The 20,826-nt window shown below is 37.4% G+C and overlaps 1 long non-coding RNA gene across 2 annotated transcripts; it reads left to right on the top strand.

Moving 5' to 3' along the window:
• Positions 1-1,102: 1,102 nt before the first annotated feature.
• LOC111249464 (uncharacterized) lies at positions 1,103-16,398 on the top strand. 2 transcript variants are annotated; one of them, XR_015326920.1, is made up of 3 exons: positions 1,103-1,329; positions 13,138-13,375; positions 14,555-16,398. It is a non-coding gene; the product is annotated as an uncharacterized LOC111249464 (long non-coding RNA). The 2 variants fall into 2 exon arrangements; XR_015326919.1 differs by having other exon boundaries at positions 1,103-1,364.
• The last annotated feature ends 4,428 nt before the right edge of the window (positions 16,399-20,826 follow it).

Below are 20,826 nucleotides of genomic sequence, written 5' to 3'. Positions count from 1 at the left end.
CGATGGCTCTGATCCCGGTGAACCAACAACAGGCCTGTACCCCATAATTATGTTGAGTTTACCGTTCAACAAATGTCGATTGCGCTTCTTAGCCTCCAATATATGTGTCGACTTCCACTGAATCCATTAAACTATAGGAAACACAAACCTGATGAAGTGAATTGGTGGGCGCGCAAGCATATATACATGAGTTCAAACTGTACTTCTTGATACCTTCAAGAATCCGATATATATATATATATATATATATATATATATATATATATATATATATATCATATATAGAGGTTTCGTCTTTTCTTGAAAAATACATAATATTCCGACTTGTCTAACGTTTGGGCTACAGGCCTATCGGTAGACGAAATACTTAAACATCTACTTAACTTCGCATATATCTCGACTTTATGATGCAAAGATCAACCTTTTCTATAGCACTGCCTGTGATCCATCGCAGTATTTCAAGTATCATAATGAATAGGTAAAGACAATACCCTTAAACCTTTCCTTTAGCTTTATTGCAGTTAAATGTTGACTCAATCTAAGTATAAGCGGCGTGTTCGCTCACTTCTTGTACGAACAATGAAATTCCTCTAAATCACCCCGCACTTTTTGGCATTAAGAGGTTTGCCTAGGTTTTACAAACTTTTTTTTATGAATGGCTAGATTGACTTACTGAGCTAAGACATGATACAGCGGTTTCTCCGAGCAAAGATGGTTAATCACAATATGGTTGACGATTTGAGTCATTATCGATTTGCAGAAATATTCTTTTTTTCAAATGATGGCGTTAATAGTGATTCTTCAATTAGCAAAGAAGGTCATCTGAAACATTCCCATGCGAATACGTTTCGTCTACTGCATTTCAAGAGCCGGCAACGCATTCTTAGGCGAACCAGCATAGTCGGAAGAAAATCTATGTTTAGCCTTACGACGCCCTGCCAAGACCATGTATGGCTCTTCCCATTTACCAGAATTTCATTCGATTCGACATATACTACATTGTTTGCAGCCTTTTTTATGTGGAACAATCGGTGGAAAATAGAACAATTATATGTTGTAATATAATAATATGAATTTTAGAATAAATGCGCGACGACGGTTGTTTAAACACAGGGTAGATAATCGTAGCTGGCTCGTTCTTGTCGGCAAACGGCGAATGCCGACTCGTCAAGTCTAATGAACGACGATGGATCGAATAGCAGTTGACGGTTATGTGGACAGATTCCTAAAACCAATTGGCGGAAACCACTAGGTGAGGGAAACGGGTTGTGGAGTCCAAGCTGCGAAGATAACGGGTTGTTCAAGTGCTATTCGGATACGAGCATACGGGTACGGCTTTGTCTGCATGTGGTAACTCTTAAACTGTAAGTAGTGAGCCCGAGGTTAGCGTTAGGGTCAAGCTTATAGGACGTTCCTTTAAGAGAAGACAGGCCTGCCCAAGCTCTTCTATCGTATTCAAAGTAAAGAGAGGCATTTGAAAAACGAGAATTACTAGGTATATAAAGGCTGCGTATTGAGTTTAAGGTCTATATCAACAATGTCAAGCACATTTGTCCATCAGTGTCACCAAATTCGTTACGGCTACTCGTATAATGTCTTTTAGAGAGCTCATCAATGTTGTGCTAGATTTTAACCAAAAGTGATTTGAGACTGTCACCTGCTACAAGGCCTTCCTGTATCTGAGCTTGCCGTTAGAAGCCTCGAATGATCTTATCCGTGTTGGTAGATATCCCTCGATATGAATTGAAAGTCGATTCAACCTTACAGTATGCAGATATGAATTCCATGGAGTTTCCTACAACTTTTGATACTTGACCTCAGAAAAACTGGATGTATGCAACCAGCGGATGATTAAGCTTTGCAGAAGTGAGCCGCAAATATTTCTTGCTATAATTCACAAATGTTATTTCATATAAATACGCTGATGCACTAGTTCGTACAGCTTTCAAAATAGCTTTAAGTAGAAAACAATTTCGGCCATTTTAACGGTGCGTGTATTTATACGAATATGGAACATTTCGGAGCTTTTTGAATACGAAATTCGGTACGCTCTGTGAACGCTTATTTACACTGGCAGAGCAAAAAGTGAAGTGTTGAAGTGATTCTGGCTACTGCCTGGTTCACTGAGGTTTAAAACGAATCGCCCTCGAATGGTGCCTTCGCTGGTATGCATTGACAAACATATGCCAGTTCTGTTCTATTTTGTACTTTGAAAATATATGAGCAGATACGTCGTGTGTATTAGTGCGCTGTGTGTAGTGGACTGCGCTGACTTGGGCCATTTTGAACAGGGCCATTCATTGGTATTGTAACAATCCCGTATAGACTGAATATATTAGCTTTGCTATATTGTCTTGGTGACTACCGAAAGCCGCTAAAGTATATTTTGTTACATTTTATTTAAAACACATTTTTTCTTGACTACTATTGAAAGCAACTAAAAAACTAATAAGCCTCTTGAGCGGAATTGGATGTTTCGGAATTAGATTCGTCTACTAGGTCTCTTTTTCGCTATATTTCTATTGCTTGCAGAACTGCGCAAATACATGTCTTAAAATTTAATATTTCCATTTTTTTTTTAACTAAACTACTAAGTTAAGACATCGCCAAATAAGAATCGTTTTTTTTTTGAATCTCCAAGATCACTTTTTCAGCGAGATATGTAGGAAAGTCAACCTGTCTGTTAGCTTTGAGGATCATGGTCGACGTTTGTGTGAAACTATCTATTGTAAAATATATTCGTGTTCTTTACGTGTATGGTATATTATTCTCATTTCACACAAATTCAGCCCTTTTTATAAGATCTGCGGCTGCTTGCGATATTTTATTTGACAAATACAAAGTATATGAGAAGCTTTACCTTCATGGTTAAGGTTGTTACATTAGCATTGGTTTATTGTTTGCTATGTCTTTTTCAAATATGTGTTATATACATTGTAGAAGCTCTTTACTCATACTGCTCCGATTTTTTCTTAAATCCGGACCGTGAAATGGATAGAATTTTTCAAAATGTTTAGATTTCTGATTTTCACTATTGGTTGACAAGGTCTATATATAAAGACGTATGATCGTTGTCTTTTCGTTTCTTGTTTCAAGAGATTTCGCTATTATTCGTAAATTGTTGATTATTTCATATTGTCACGGCTTTTTGATCTAAAATACAGTTCTTACGAAATATTGGAATCGGAAATCGACTGGTCGAACTCGCTGTAACGCGCATAAGCTAACATCCATATCCAAAGCCTGCACTTCAGCATAGTCGTTTCGAAATCAGAGACATGGTTCAATCCCTAAAACCAAATCTCACAGGATACACAGCGAATTTTCATTTTGTGCACATAGCACCACCCATCAGCAGTCTACTACGAAATTTACTCCGTTTCTTAGTAAAAACCCACGCACAGTAAATCTTACACACATACACAGTGTTAGTAAAAAAACACACAATTTTGGTAGTGATAAACCTCATGCTGATACCTAGTCTAATATAGAAATCCCCGTGATGATTCAATGATAACTAGACCACCTGGAAACTATACGGTGTGATATAGATATTGAATGTAGCCATAATCTTCGCGCAAAGTATTATGCCTCTGATACGAAATTTAGCAGTAGTTGCGGATGTAAAACTCGAAGCGTCTGGCAGGTGAGTAGAGGTTTCTCGTATCCTAATATTTGGCCAGTGATCGCCTTGGAGCTCAAGAGTACGTACCACGATTTAACTTGACGTGATGCGAAGGTAAAACTACAAAAGTTATTAAATAAAAATATAAATAGTACCGATATACCCTTTTCTTCCATTCGGTTAGATGGAAATGGCGAAGGTTGGGCAGGGATGTGATAAATTAAATAAAGTGTTTGCTCATCCCTAGCAATTTAGCCTTAAGGTTTGGTTGGCCTGTTAAATGCCGTTTCCCGCTCGAATATTTTGTCTATTCCGCTTCCACTGCACTTTATGTGGCTTAAGTTTAGGTGCAGTTCAGACGGTTCCTTTTGCGTGACTTTTTTCTGCTCATCTGTGTCTGGTTCAAAACGTCTGGTCGTTCGTCTAGATTGTTTATACTTCCTATGTTCGCTGTATAGTGCGCTCCTCCTACTGGTTTCAATTACTTCTATCTCTTCTACTGCGCCCCGTCTGGCTATTCATTTCAACTTTTCCGTCGCGTGACCGGACGAGCATTAGACCGCCTGATAGCTAGTTCGCTATACTAACGTTACCGTTTTCTAGTCAACCAAAAGCATTGCTCCAATGCACTGATTTAATCTTTATGATAGTGACGTGTGAGTCAAGCACTAGATTTAGCTGCAGGGTTTGTAAAGTGATGAGTGCGGCATGCATGCATGCATTTATTACGTATGATTCTTTTCATAAATTCTATTCGCTATCACAGATGCATCCTGTGCACATTTGCCGTACCCTACTATTGTACATTATTGTACTCTTATATGCATTACATAGTAATTAAATTACATTTTATATTGCTCATATCATGTTACAGTGAAATAAAAAGCAAGTCAAACAGAAGGAAAATAGATTTTTATAAATATTTAGAAAATAAATTATAAGAATGCTTAAATGATATTCGAAGGTTCGCCGAAGGTCATACGACAGCTTTGGATTGAATTCATTATTGGCGTGTCATCGACGTAGTATCTAGAATCATCATCCTTTTTACGATGTTCATGCTGGAAAGGTGTAAAATAGTATAATGGCTGTGTAGAAGGCACCAAAAAGGCTTAGAGGCTGAATGAATGAGCACAACGTCGTATTTCGGTATAACCGTACAAATACATTAGCATTTGTAAAACATGTAATTTAACAAAAACCATGGATTTAATGCATGTTTTCTTTAGTTTAGCGTTCAATCCAGATGACGTCTGGTTTTTTTGAGGCTATGTATAGTATAAGACCTACATAATGCTTCGATCAGACACTAGCAATATCTTGATACTTAAAAGATATATTGTCTTTTCTATTGTCTCGCTAACACTCTTTTTTATTAAAATGAACAATCATTACGAAAATATTGTAAATATTGTTTACCTTTATTTATGAACGTGTGCGATTAGTAATAAGGTTACATCTGTACCTCTGCTTCAGCGTTTAACATAAATGCTATTGATTGCTACGATACATTGGTTCATAGAGATAATTTTCAGAACGCTGCGGAGCGTAGTATCTATCGCAGTTTAGCAAAATATCAAGGTATGTTTTATTGGGACAAGATCTCACATACAAATAGTTTATAATAGAGAGGTGGCATTCAAAAGATATGGACTCACTAATGGCCTATCGCATTGTCGTGGTAGAAGAATAATCTACGCCTCCTACGCTAAGGCATTGTTGGCCCAAAATAGTTGGCATGGCTACCATTTCGACAACCTTTAATGAGGAAAGAGGTTCCATAGGTGATTTCAGAATTTCAACTTGTGAAGTATTATGAGGTTTAGTTTGCATTTAATTATCATTAGGGAGCATTTAATGAAACTTCTTTCGTGTGGCATAAGTCAAGCAAGAAACACTTGTTCGACAACTACCGCGCTGAGGTAACTTTCTTTCACATAAACGAGGAAACCTCTTATTCCATCGTAGATCTTACTTAAATAACTATTTTGAAAAAGGCTGCATCCTACAAAGCTGAAGTCAGTACACGTCAAAAATTATCCCGAAGCGGAAATAAACTGATAGCTGGCACCGTCTCCGAACTCGGTCTTCAACAAAAGGTTATTTTTCAAGTAACTTAAGAACAGCGCTTTCATATTGCCGTTACCCTTCAGTGCTGCTTTGATCATATTAAAAAAATTTTCAAATAGAGAGTCAATGGTGGCAACTTGTGAGACGTCTCGATGTCATATGAACTCCGCAATTAACGGGAAAGCCAAGTGCGTGCATGTGAGTTTTTGAAGCCCGCTTCGTGCAATGATTCACTCCAGAGGCTGGGTAACGCTCGAGCGGAACCAGAAGTCGACTTACCCGAAGCGAATCTTGTACTTCAAAACGAGGAGAAATTGAAGAACACGAAACCTTTTTTTAAACAACTAAATATACTTCAAGGGAAACCGTAAGTTCGTTTGGTTTCACAATGTTGCAAAGGGATTTTTGTATCAATCTGTAGCACCATTATTAGCACCACATTACTTCGATACCTTACAGACCTAGTAATTTACTCCCGCTTGGCAACATATGCCAAAGACGCGCCAAACGTTGAAGTGTCGTGCGAACAAATGAACCTTATCAATATCCAAAAAATATAAAGGCCATGAGGTTCAAACAAAGGCAACATCCGCTCAGCTTATAAGCCTCCAATTTGCGAAAAGAACATCAGTAGTTTTGCATGTTAATTCTCTTCCTGCAGCTATAGACGTTACTCAGAGCCATTAGTCTGAAGGATCAAAATGACCCCTGGCGTAATCCTACGCCATATAAAAACCTTTGCTTTAAACTCTCTTGAAGATTCTTTGACTTAGAAGCAGTCCCAGTAGGCTTATATGCGGGTCACCTGAGATATTTATTAACATGCTAAGCGAGAAATATCGAGCGCAACAAGTCAAATGTCTCATAGGTGCTTGATATTACCGCAAAGACAAAGATGATATCGACTTTGTCACCTTGAAAACACAGTACCACTAATTGGCCAATTCAGAAAGCGCTTCTATTTACAAAAAACCAAGACTTTCTTTCAATTTAAACCTGAACATGAGGAAATACCGAAGAATGTAAACGAGCAGTTCCTCAACTCGTCGGGACTCTTTAAAAAACATTAAGGGAATAAACCACGCCCTCCATTACACTGTACACGACTACGTCATCTCATATGTACACACAGCGAGTTTCGTCTCGCGGCTGACTACTCTCGGAATTGTTTATTAAGCTACCTCAATCGTAAACCGCTTATAGACACTTGAAAATATCCTTTGCACAATATTCAGAGCATTTTATTAGAACTCTTTTATTTTATTTGTGCCTATACAGAACACCGTTTCGGCAAATTGATCATAATTTTTCCTTGTTTAACATAAATCGTTTATCTGTTGCCGGCAAACAGTTTCTAAAATCAAAACCAGAACCCCTATTTTCTGAACCGCAGCATCGCGCAATATTTACGGCCTATGTAGTTCCATATAACCATTGCGGAGATGTGCCTGGTTTGGCTCTTCGCCATAATGTGGGCAGAGTACAATCAAACCTATGTAAATACGCATAACATTAAACTGGCATATTCTCTCTACTATTTCTTCATTTGATAACAGACGGGTGTTCCTGTGACTATAACTGTCACAGCATACACCTGCATCCGGTTACGTATGTCCTAAATTTCACTCACTGCTCAAGCAATTAGCAACCGTTGTTTAAAATCGTCGCAAAGCTTAGCGTATTAAATCGATTTTAACCCACAAAAGGTGCGTGAATCGATCAGGAGAAAATAGTAGGACAAACACCAGTGGGTCCCCGATATTCATTCATATTTAGCGTATGTTATGGTGCATAATATCAGCTTTACACCTAATTTCGCTAGTGCAGCATACTCCACTACTCCTTTTAGAGTTTTATTTTGAAAATATGATAGAATGTACAACTACACAATGTTAAAAAATCTAAAGGTTTTAGGTTTTACGTTCGTGATCTTACGAGGGTTATGTTAACGTTGCATCAGACCTCCAGCAAAAAAGAAGCGTGTCTATCTCAAGAATCAAAGCGAAGATAAGAGGAGTTATCTTTTTTTTCTGTATATCAGTACATGTTGTTCACCAAACAAACATTGTGAAATTTGTTGAACTTGAGTTGTCATTCAATAGCGTTACTTTGCTGTTTAAATACCCTTTGCTTCCCACTGTAGATTTGTAAAACTGATTCCTAGTACGTTATTACACAATATACACAACACATTTATCAACAACTCATAGCTAACGTTGCAATATGGCCATGTCTATAAGATTCTTCCTAACAGTGACAATCTGTTCTATACCACATATATTTCATAAAACAATTGTTTTTTATTTTTACTTAGTATGGGATGCCCATATCCTTAAAGACAACCAAAAGGGGTTTTAGTCATCTATCACTCTCGAAAGAACTAGGTTCAAAAGTGAGTTTTGCCAAGAAAAAATTGCAAGGCCCCCCAAAGCAATTGCGCTACAATGTTGACACAAAATACGGATCAGTAATGAATGGAAAATTTGCAATTAGGTTAGTATTAGCTTCTTTCAGTGGTTCATTTCTTAAATTTACCAGAAGTCAGTTAAGATTTGTCTGCCAATGCATGAGCAATATTCGACAACCATCTACATGTATTTCACTTGCTTCCACAATATAAGGTCAATTTTCTCATTAATGTGTTAATGTGCACGTGTGTTGGATGAACAAAATAACATCTGCAATATATGCTGTATTAGCACCTATGGCGAGGAAGTGATCCGAAAATCAGTCGCTATCAACAAAATTTCGTCTTCCAAAAATGTGTACGCTCCAGCGAGTGTTATTTGTATGTGCCACTATACTCTATGAAAATCTTTTTTAGCTTTTTGCATAACAAGTAGTTGATATTTTCTAAGGTCTTGATGTGGCCTTGTTTGGACTTATCGTATTTATTGCGTACCTATGCTTAAATCGAATGATTTCACTTTATTATATTTTATATGTGTTGCGTACGTAAACTTTTGTTAAAAAATGAATGGGTCGTCTGAATTTGCGCGCCACTGGATGCTTGTTTGTGACGTAAGTTTGTTGTGGCAAAAAGCGCGGGATTTCAGATGAAACGTTGTAATAGTCTAATGCAATCTCCAGTTTTCCGACTTAGTCCATGTATTAAACGTTTTGCGACTTTTCCAAATGAAGCAGCGACCGTCCATTAAGTTTTCATAAAACAAAAAAAAATCAACTGCATATACACTTTCCGTATATTGCAGACTGTTTACGGCAACCAGACACTGGGTGAAGCTTGAATAGACAGGTGGTTCAAGCTTCACCCAATTTTTGGAAGACGGACAGGAGTCCGTCTTCCAAACTTTTGGACAAAATAATCCTCTTTCTGAAGGCCTGTGATAGCGATTATAGACGACAACGTAAAAAGGATGATACAACTCGTGTTTACCAACCATAAAAAAAAATTGGCAAAAGTGACAGAGATCTCAATCGGGTCATGTCAGGCCATTTTTACCAATCTTTTAGGCGTCAGAAGGCTCATGGGAAAGTTTGTGCCGAAAGAGTTGAATATCTAGCAGATGACCACACGCGAAGCAGTGTGGAACATTTTTTGAAGAACTAAACTTCCCTGAACACGTTCGTACAGAAACTAAACGTGAGTGTAAGGCACGACAAGAAGACTAAAACGTAGTCTTGTGAATATCGGTTTACAAATGAAGAAAATCGTACGCTCCAAGTTCAAAATCAAAATGCTCTTCCGGTTTTCCTGAACCTTCGAGGAATAGTTCATTATAAGTTCATTTTGTTCAACTTTACGCTCAAAGGAATACTACGGAGACGCTACGGAGAAGAAAATTGCGCGGGTCTATCCGACGTAAGAGTCTATAATTGTCGTGCAACAAGTGTTGGGGTCTCCATCACAACAATACACTGACCCATACTCTACTATTCGAACAGAAGTTTTTGCAGACAAGCTCTGCGTGTGTGTTCCTACAACTCCCGGATTTGGCCCCCAAGATATTTTTCTGTTCTCAAAACTAAAGAAACCTCTGAAGGAGAAGCGTTTTAATACGATAGGAAAGAAAAAAAAAACTGCTGACCGAGCCAAAAGCTATCTCGACGATCGAATTTAAAAAGTGCTTTGCGGATTAAAAAACACGGCATGCGACAGGTAGTATTTCGAAGAGGATAACTTAAAGTGGGACGATTAAATACCTATCTGTCTAAAACAAACGACTCATTCATTTTTGAACAAAGGATTATAAATACACAATAAATCAATTAATCCATATATTTGGAGGATGTGTATAAACAGACTAATAACAGTAATCATAACTTTCTTCACGTTTTATACTTAAACCAGCGTGCTACGTTATATCTATTTAACGTTATTGTAAAAATAAAAATAATACACTGAAAAGAAAAATATTAGATTTTGGTTCAGTAAAAATATACAAAGATGATGGCATCAAATGAAATCACGTTAGTGAAAGCAGATTCTAAGCAGAAGTTTGATCAGAATTATGATAAGGCGACATCCATGCTAGGAACCATCATGCTGTACTCCGTTAGAAGCAGCATGCTAAAACTCGTAGATTTACAAGAAACCACTCTTGAGTTCTTTTTAAATAAGTATAGCATGTATAAAGTGGATGAGAAAAAGAAGCCATACAGTCTATTTTGTGACCTTCTAATGATATTACTTCTAATTGTGACGGCCCAAAATAATAATGAAAATAAGTTTCGTCATTATGAAAGGTTTTATCGGCATGGTTTTCCTCTTTTGTTTTGAGTCTCCGATAAAAACACACCAACGATTTTAATACATTTTTCTTGTCGCCCGCTTCGCTCTAAGCACGTGCGATGAAAACCGCGTTTCTCAAAGGTATTTCATTCAAAAGTCATTCATCAGCGGTAACTAAATATTTGAATGTTTTCGGAAAACAGTAAAGCAGCATACTGTATGCCAATGTTCAGGATAAATATCAGGAAATATTTGGACTCTAGCGCGGGTGCTATTTGTAAATTTTACGCTCAGATGTATATAGGTGTCAAAATATATATTACTACCAAGTTTGAAGTTTATCACCTGCCATAAAAACCCGATGATTGTTAGTTCGTTCATCTGATAAATTATTTTTTATTAATTTCGTAATACACAATAATGTATAATATAATGTTTTCTTATAAGTTATTTATTTAAGAGCTAGAATAATAAACTTAATTTGAAACAGTAATTTGTATAAAACATACAGCACTCAATGTAATGCCAGTAAGCTAAAAGAAGGACAGCATTTCGCGCGATGTTGCGTTCGGGACCCGCCGAATTGTTGATAAAACCAGTTGACTTCATGAACACGTCAGCAGCGTCCCATCGAATTTACTAATGAGCGTAAGGTGGTCTACATTTGCAACCGGCGCACATATGTTTCGTCATGTACTGAGAGTTAGCCGTTTGAAGCAATGCTTACGTACGTAGAACCAGAAGCGTTTATTTAAATGAGCTTGACAAGACACTGACCTTAAAAATATGGAAATTTTCGTATTTCTACTACCGTAATTATTAGAGAATCCTTCTATTTATTTTCCTCAATACGACGAAGCAGATTCTGTAAGTAATATACCACAAGTCAATTGTATGCCATATCTGATATGCCTGCAAAGTCATGATTAAAGATGATTATGTGCGGTGCTATATGCGCTACTATAGATCACGGCTTCATGTGCAGCCATGATCATTTTTCCTTTATTTTTAGTAGGAAAAGTTATTATATGGATCTCAGTCAAAAGACAAGAAACACACGTCATCTAGGTCACGTGTCTGCCGCGTTTTAGTTTTCAACACACTAACGATAATACATAAGTTCCGTATATAATTTCAGATTATGATTATTTCAGATCTGTATCACTCTATATATAGAACTGTTTACTTGAATATAGTTCTTGTACAGCGCAAAAACCTGTTCAATAGTGAGCGGACCAAATTCTGTGAGACCAAAACTACAGACAGAAGCTCGTTCCTGCTTTTTATTCCGAAGACATAGAAATAGGCAACAAGCTTGATATATCCTTTACTACGTACGAACGGAGAAATTAACGACCAGTGGGCATCTTTCTCTCGCAATATTATGCGGGAAAGCTTCCACTATCCTTCTTATGAGAAATAAAGCACACGTGTGGCGAAATTATCCATTGGTGCGAGGTCAAATAAGAAATGTGCTGAAGAACATCGCATTCGAAACTGCGCGGCGATTTTAAGGATTTTTGTTGTATGTGTCCTAACGTTATCGAAAACCAGAATGATTAGTTTTTTTTCGTTTAGCTTCGTTGATGAATAGCCTCCTTAATCTAATGCGACTATCTATATGCATCGCGTTCGTCAAGCATTTCAAAATGTGTCAGACGTTCACGAGTGGAAATCCTGCTGAGGCGTGAGCTAAGGTCTGGCACGCCTTTTTATTTTTTATGTTGATATTGAAAGGCCTTTCCTCGTTTGCCACGATTATTCTGCTAAAGAGATTATTGCTCGATCCTAGAGAAGGTGATAGGTAGAAAAGATAAGTTAACTTGTCTTACTTAGCTGAAACACGACTTGAGGAATCCAAACGCCAATGTCGGAACAAAAATGGATTACATTCGATCTTCATGGCTAATTGCCTGTTTGGCTAACGTCTGTCTCCCTCCAAAAGTGTTTTCAAATATTCGTTGCCAAAGCTAAACAATCTACCACCGCGCAGACATAATATTGTTTCTGAGCATAATAAACCACTTTCGAATTGTTTGTTCAACTATTACGTTTTCTCTGCACAGAACACCGGCAGCTTAATCTACTTTTTGATCTCTGAGGAGAGCATTACAAATAAAGTGACAAAATACGCTTTTTTGCCGTCTAATACGTTCATGCTTCACAGCTTTGCAAGACGCATGACTTACTTTGTAGAAGAAACAGATATGCTACGCAGAAAACACGTTGAGATGACAAATCGGCCCATCTGATAAGCAGCGATTATGCGAAAGGGAAGAAAGCACAAGCGACACAATTTTTTTTCCTAACCTAACCTAACCTAATATGATATTATTATTATTATGATCATCCTGTCGCATTATTTTAATTGTACGTCAGTTAACTTCAAAAATGGCAATTTTTTCTTAGGGTATTTGAACATCGAGATAAGAAATCGTTGGGAGAATTCTGGTTATGTCATTTCTGTTTAGATTTCTCGATAATGACCTTGATAATTTATTTTTTCGACTATGACGATTGTTAATATCACACGACCAGCAATACAAGCTAGCGGACTAAACTTTGACATGAACTTTTTATCATATCAAACAAACTATAATAAAAAACGCAATAATAATAATAATAATAATAGCAGCACTGAATGAAAAAATGATATCATCCTTCTTACATCAGCCAATGACAAACAGGAACATAATAGACAAAACCAAAAGTGCTTTCGCTAACCTCGCTTCTGCTACGCACTCGTTAGCACTGCCGTCATGCGCCCATCAAGTCATCACTCGCTCAACGAACCGCTCCAACGGAATCACCATTGAAAATGGAGAAGTAAAGGCACAGAAGATCAAGAGAAAGGGAAACACTACTACAAAGTGATGTGGGAAACGGCTATCATACCGTAGTAATGTATGAAATGATGATAATAATAACAATAATCATTGTAATCATCGCGACCATCATCATCATCACCGTACAAACAAGCCATTACGGCACGTATAATTTTTTATTCTCCACACTGTAATTATCATGTTATATCGCATGTAATGCTGGATAATGTTGGATGATTTTATAACGGCAACGTAGGTAGAGATTATCTATTTGTTTGGCACCTACGAATAATTAATTCATTTTGGCTAGAGGATCATATTTATTGATATGCTATAGTGAAGCTAAAAGTGATTCACTTCCTTAAGATAAAATACGCCGAATATTATAAGTCCCACTTAAGTTAGGACAGGAACTAAACATTCTCAATGAGCCTCTGGCGAAGTTGGTATTATGACGTCGAAATTTTTGTCAACGGATTTTGTCAGCTGTACAGATCGAAAAAACTGCTCGCTCCGAGATAAGCATACTGAAGGTTGATGCTTTTTGAACATTTTAAATTAATTTTAAAAAAATTACCCCACATTCAATAAATCCTACTTTTATGTACCCGTATGCTAAATGTCAAGGCTACTATAACCGAGCAGACTAGCCAGTCTAAACAATGACACTCAGCTAATTTCTTTTTTAGTAATTGATGTTCTCACCAGGACAGATATTTTGGTTTAATTATCATATGTTCCATTACTTCAAGTTTCATATAGAAAGCTTAATTAGAATAATATGTTGGGTGACTTGCTGACTGCAGATGCAGTGGACCATAATCGGATGGTTTGAAAAGAGCCTTCTAGGTTAGCGCAGCGGTGTTGCGTTGCATCTAAAAATCTCAGAACTTTCGTACTGCCTACAAGAATTCAATAAACAAAATGGGGCTTGATTCTGATCACGACACATCTTTGCTTTTATTGGCCTTAGGATGAAACGAAAAACGCAAGTGGCAAAAATCAATCAGGCTGCATATTCTTTTACTTGAAGGTCCAAAAACTTTCTACTTGTTTCTCTAGTTGTGATTGAATGTCTCCTCCTTCGAGATAATATAATTCTATTTTGCCGTCCTATACACAACCGCAGAGACAGCCACATTGCAATATCACCATCGCGCCATTGTTGTGGCTAATACCACGCTTTCTAACGTTCTTAGGAGTCTTCGAACGTACAAAAACAATACACCTTGGAAAACCTCAAACTTTAGAGCCTTCGACGAAATGGGAACTATTTTATGTATAATATTGAAATAAATGATACGCAAAAAAGGAAAATGAACCTTTTCTTCTATATTTCAGGACGCCAGCTTGAACGGGAGTGTAATAACAGCGCCGCAAAGCTCAGCGTTTCAAGTCGCATTTTGGTAGTCCCTACAATAACTCTACCATAAGATTTGAGAAAAAAAATGGGTGCTAACTGCTGATGATCTAAACAATGTATGGCGTCCATGTAATTAAAACAAGATTGACCAGCTAACTGGAAGTTTACGTGAAGCCTAATTGCAGCTCGAAATATACTACAGTTCGACTAAGAACCTATCTATTTAGCAACTTCCATACTGCGCTAATAAACTAGGTTGCATTAACCGGCCAGGTTTTTAGCTTTTGTCAGCCAAGGGGCATCGCTAGCGTGAGGCTGATAGAACAATAGACATTTGTGATTGATATGCGTTCAAACAATAACGCAGAGACAAAATGGGTGTTCAGCATCTATTAAACGCATAAGTACACTATTGACTTGGTAAAAAAAATTAGCGTATGGTATTGAGAATCCGAATATCCTGTTTTCAGTTACACAGATACATTTCCGTTAATAAAAAGGATTGCTTTTTTCTCCAAAAGGATATAGAAGAATGAGAGCAAAAAACTATTTCCATTTTTATAATGTGTATTCCAAGGCATTTTTTTTTGATTCAATGGTGTATTGACTTATTTTAAACAGTAAAAGCCAATTTCATAGTGTTACTTATAAACATCAGACAAGATGGTGGTTTGTGTGATCAAGGTGGTTGTTTGAGCTATTCCGTGAAAAAAGAATGGGAGTGGTTCTCCGGCAGGTTTCGGGCTTTACTAGGGCTTCAGTGTATAGCATCGCGTCTTCATATTGGTGAATAGATGGGTTGGGCGAAGGAGAAGAACTTTAAGTCAAAATGCTTATTACCGATTCGCCTAATAAGTAGTACAAAGGCTGATTGATTGTTCTCTAGAGGCAGCTGTAAGAACCCTCAGAAACTTTGTGACCAGCCATCAACACTCCGCGACCACTAATAAAATCTGGTTATAAGGCGGAATTTATACATAAATTTGAGAGGCAATTAGCTACCGATATTCGCTACCGAAAAATTGATACCTGCCAACATTAATTTATCCTTAGCTTGATCTTATGCGCCTTAATTGTTGTATGTTCCTCGCTGCATCTTCTCACCTCAACCGTTTTGTAGCATTTTTTATTCAGTAGGCAAACCATAACAATTATTGGATAACGCCTGCGTAAAACAAAAAGCAGCCGACTGACGAAATTTGTTCACTCCTCACTTATCCATTTCTATTGATATCAAATAAAAAATGATATACAAGAAGGAGGTACGACAGCTTGTAGTACAGTCACGTCGCTGCCGTACCTCGATGCCCATTATAACAGCAAGATCTGCATAATAATAGTCAACCCCCAGAAATCCGTGTTTGTTCTACGTGGCTCCTAGTGCGACGTGATAACCCCTTAGTGGAAGCATTGAAAGTTAGAAATGGAAGACTGCCACCTGAAATAATGCTTAGCGCTTTTGAACGTTTAATTAATCGATTGCATAGTCTGATGCAATAAAAAAGCACTACAGATTGGACCGCGACCTAAGCGGTCGCCAATGTTAGCTTATATTTTTATAGCTTGCGCGAGTCGCCAGTTGCTGAAATACATAATCGATTCAAAGTGCCTAAACCAACAAATTATAAGATACTGGTAGGAGACGCATAACATTTTAGGTCAGTAAATAGGCAGGGACAGGACTGCCAGATCTTGATATCAGAACATCATGTTCGGAACTTTTCAGCGGTAACATTCGTAGTGTGATTGTGTGAAATATATGTTTTTTAGAGTTCACAAAAGACAATTGAGGATCTGACGTTCAGTTAGGATGTTTAATAAAATGCGGACATATTTTTAGCGCTTAAAAGTGTTTGAATTTTTTTAACGGTGGCATTCATAGCATGCGTCGTAATCAAACAGCAATGAAGCCTCGGAGATGAATGGGATAACAATTATTGCGGTGCGAAAAACTGCGCAATAAATGCAAGACGTGTCGCAAATTTAGAATCATAATCTTGAAAGCCGAGGCTGAAGCAGAAGAATCTTGGCAAAGAATAGCCTCAAGACAATAGTGCGAAAACCAAATCTTCGTGGCTAACAGAAGGGGAAAAACGAAAAAAGACCGGGATTAAAGCACTTTTGCATGATATTTGGTCGATGCAGTCGCGGTCGAACGTAAATGCACGGTTTGGGACTTCACTTTTATTTAAGAGGAACCTAAATTTTTATTCGATAATTGAGTAGTTCCAGTACGTAACTTTAAATGTATGTTATAAGGCCTACGAAAACGGCCTGCGAGTTGAAGATCAGGCTTCTAGGTAAGTTAGTTCAAATTTAGCGTGATTTCGTTCCGAGATGACTACATGAACCTAATACTTGGCCTGTTCAGCTAGAATCGACAATAACTCTCTAGAAGAGGTTGATGCTAAGAGCGAACTATCAACGAAACGCGGTCGTTACTTTAGAACAATGAATATTAGTAAGATTTGGTAGTAATAATTAGATCGCAAGAAGTGATTACAGGTAGCAACAGAGGTCCGGTGTCAGCACTTTTAGTGTGATTATGTACTTGCCGCTAGTCTTTATCTTCTTCCATCTCTTATCCAAGTCATTGACTTTGCCTAGCCCGAAATGTCCAAGTCTGGTGTTACAGAATTCGCCCAGCCAACAAGGTGGCGCTTTTTTATTGCCAAGTGTTCTGTCCTATCAATTTTAATTTCCCAGTAAGAGGAAAAGATAGTAATCCATTGGCATGAAATATGGACGACATAATGGGTACAAAATGACAACCCCTTGCAATAACTACTGTAAAGACTTTTCTCGTGTATATCCTAGCATTGTCGTGGGGAAGAATGATTTTGTCTTGTTTGTCGATTGTTTTTTGTCAGATAGGGTCGTTTACTTAAAAAACTGAGGTGAATTGCATGCTTCAGATCTACTTTTATGTTTAGCGAGCTGTATTGAAGCAGATCCTTTTCCTCGCTTTGCACAGCACAGATAACCAATTAGATTTTGGTAGACCCTTGACTTTACGAAAAGTGAAGTATGGTACGTGTCAAAAATAGTTTTTTTTATCGTAGGAATGCTCACCTTTAGAACCTAAATTCGAAATTACTTTTTTTTTTTACTAAGCATCTAGAATACTTCTGACTTATAAGAGCGCTCTCAAGTAATGTATACTGTCATTATGTTCCACAGTTGTATCAAAGAGTAAACAAACCGTGCCGACCTAAAAAGAAAAACAAATATTTCCAAAATCACTAATATATTCTTACCAGTTTAGTGCTAACAGCTAAAGACAAAAGAATACATTTTGTTCCTCTCTCGCACGAGGTATTCATCAGAGTGAAAGTGCTCAAAGGCTGTGGCCTCTTGGGAAAATTATGGAACCTAAATAGAGACTGCGTCACACACATGATTTATAAAATATGGCGTGCGCTGAGTCGACACGCTGAGATACAAGAATTAAACTACAGTAGATTTAATAACATGTGTCCGGATACTTGCTTATTTACAAATTCGATTACGAAAATCGAAGCATCTCTGAGTACTCCGGAGTAATACAATGGCCGGATTCAATTTTTATAAAGTTTTGTTCACCTAACCCGAGTTTCTAGAATGAGCTTTATCCGGGAATGAAACTGGTCTCAGCGGATTTTTATGATCTTTCGTTCCAAAATTCTAAGTTAACCTGCACAAAACCGCAGCCAAAATTTGTGTGCCATGAAACTGTGAATCCTAAAAGTGAATATTCAGCCCCGCCTTCTTCGCGCGTCTACCACAGAAACAAAGCTTTCTGGGGAGTCAAAAAAGGACTTCGTATAAGAAATTTTATTACAAGAAACAATAATAAAATTTGCAAATAAAAAATGGAATCAATATGTATGCCGAATGATAAAAAAAAGTTAGTCTCTTGGTAGAGTTTTATAGTGAAAGTAAAATTTTGCTTTGATGGACTAGATAATATTTTTCACAGGAACGTATACATTACCATCAATGGATTCTCTGTCCATTGGTAGAGAATACATCCTACAGTACCTCACAAGTCTATATGCATATACACGCCGCGCTTAGACAGCATGTCAAATGTATCTGCACTTTAGTATTACGAAATACGTCATTATTCTACTATTTCGTACGTATTATACTAAATCCACGTAATTGGGCTGTGGAGACACCATCTCAAAAAGAACTTGGAGCTCGCTGATCTTAGAGGGCTAGGAGGTCGTCTCTAGCTTGTTCGCGTTTACCCATGCTCCAGACCCGGCAAACCCCTATGTTTCTCATTATCCTCTTTCTCCCTCATAATGAAGGGCGTGTGCTTTTTCTCCCCGTTTGTAACCACCGCTGCGGGCCGGTACAAGACGGGCTAGATGATACTCACTGGTACGGCCGCCGTCGCTGAGCGATCAGCGACCCGGTGGTGTGCGACTTAACGTCAAAGCCCCTAGGCTTATCTTCATCTCGTGCTCGCTAAGCCGCTACATGCATTACGCGCTTGAACAGATGCTCTATGTGCTAGCCTATAACCCTAAAAGCAGAGCGTGAGGTATGCACGGCTCATACCGTACGACGACCTATGCACTGCCTTCTTTGTCCTAACAGTACTTTTACTCTTTTCGTATTACTAGACCATTCTGTTGTAGTGTATTCATAGCTTAAATATAACCTTAGAAGTTTATAAATTTTACCTTAATATCGATTAGACAAAGGAAGTAATTTACCAGTATGAAAATTGTGTTGCATATCAATTTATGTCATAATGCGCGCATAAATAAAGCTAGGTGGCCTTTGCTAAACGAGTAGTGTGAGGGTTTAAAGCGGGTCTAATATAACTCCCGTAAAACGCCTAGTTTTGTATCCAGAAATAACAATGCTCATAATTACTTATACTTCTTATACTTAATATCTAAAAATATGTATACGTAAATACAAATATATGTAAGCTAAATAATGGGGTACGTTTTTCCTCAAACAATAGTCGAACAAGCTCGGCTTATACTAAATTTTAAATAAAGAATATTTTAATAAGGTGTTATTCATAAAATTAACATATCTGTATACGCTTTTATTGTAGTGAAGTCACATATTGCTCTGGTATTTTTGACTTTATGATGTTACCTTTCAATGGAACAGATTTTCGTATATCTTTCGTACTGAAGGTATTCGTTTCGACCTTTGAGGGACACGTGTTTGGCTTAAAGGAACTACCAAATTAATATACTTCCAAACCTTCGTAGCGGGCTATAGAATATGCGCCTTTTGCTGACCAACTTACACATATTGAGAAAATGCCATATTTCATAAACAAGAACCGATTCTGACCATAATGGTTTATTCAAGAAAGCAATTCGAAATAAGCAAACATACATTACAATAGTTATTTATTACATATTACTATCAGGTGGCTCTATAAAAAAATTGTCACCCTGCTCAGTTTATATTACATGCTACTCTTTGTTTTGTTATACGCCATGATTACATGATGTGCAAAATGAATTTAGTAACGTTTAACTACGTTTTAGATAACACGCAAGTACCTGTAACTGTTTCTTACGCTAAATAAATTCATCTATTGTAAATTATTAACTATCTATTTATATATAACTATCTATTTAATATTAATTCTGTTGCAGCGTTATTACATAAAATTCTCTTGAAATCTGTTCAAAAACGATACAGCATCATTTCTTTCATCATTATGTTGGGAAATTATGTACGATGTATTTGTGCGACAGGAACCCCTTGTTTTAAGTTTTCGTGATTTCTTGAGGCCGCTCACATTATAATGATTAAGGTCACGACCCTTGAGCTTCGGAGAGGAGACGTGTCTGACATATGCACTAAAAAGAGCCTCCTCAAGAAGCCTCCTAAAACAGCGATGAGTAAGAAGATAATGAGTATTTTAATTTCTTCGAATACGTGAAAGGCCATGGTCGTGCAATTACATGAGCAAATATGGTCTATATATATGTGCATCACTGGCAAAATATTTTCAGATCGTTGCAGATTCTTTATTTCACAGCTGTTTAAGCAATAGGGGATACGCAAACGATTACAACAAAGAGCGGAGGTAACTGCGACACCCCAGTACCATCCCTACAATTTTTACAACACCCTGTTACAAACATATCACAGGATATAATATTCCAATGATCTATCTTCAGCGTTTACTATCTTATCTAACTAATCGACAATTCTTTGTTGCACCTCTTGAATATGCCCCGTGTGCATTTCTGCATCTCTGCAACCGAATAATTCTCTTCAA

This window comes from Varroa destructor, unplaced genomic scaffold (genome assembly GCF_002443255.2).
Source record: "Varroa destructor unplaced genomic scaffold, Vdes_3.0 BEIS01000004.1, whole genome shotgun sequence".
Taxonomy (NCBI): domain Eukaryota; kingdom Metazoa; phylum Arthropoda; class Arachnida; order Mesostigmata; family Varroidae; genus Varroa; species Varroa destructor.
The sequence above is the reverse complement of the archived record's forward strand: the minus strand, read 5'-3'. Positions and strand labels throughout refer to the sequence as shown.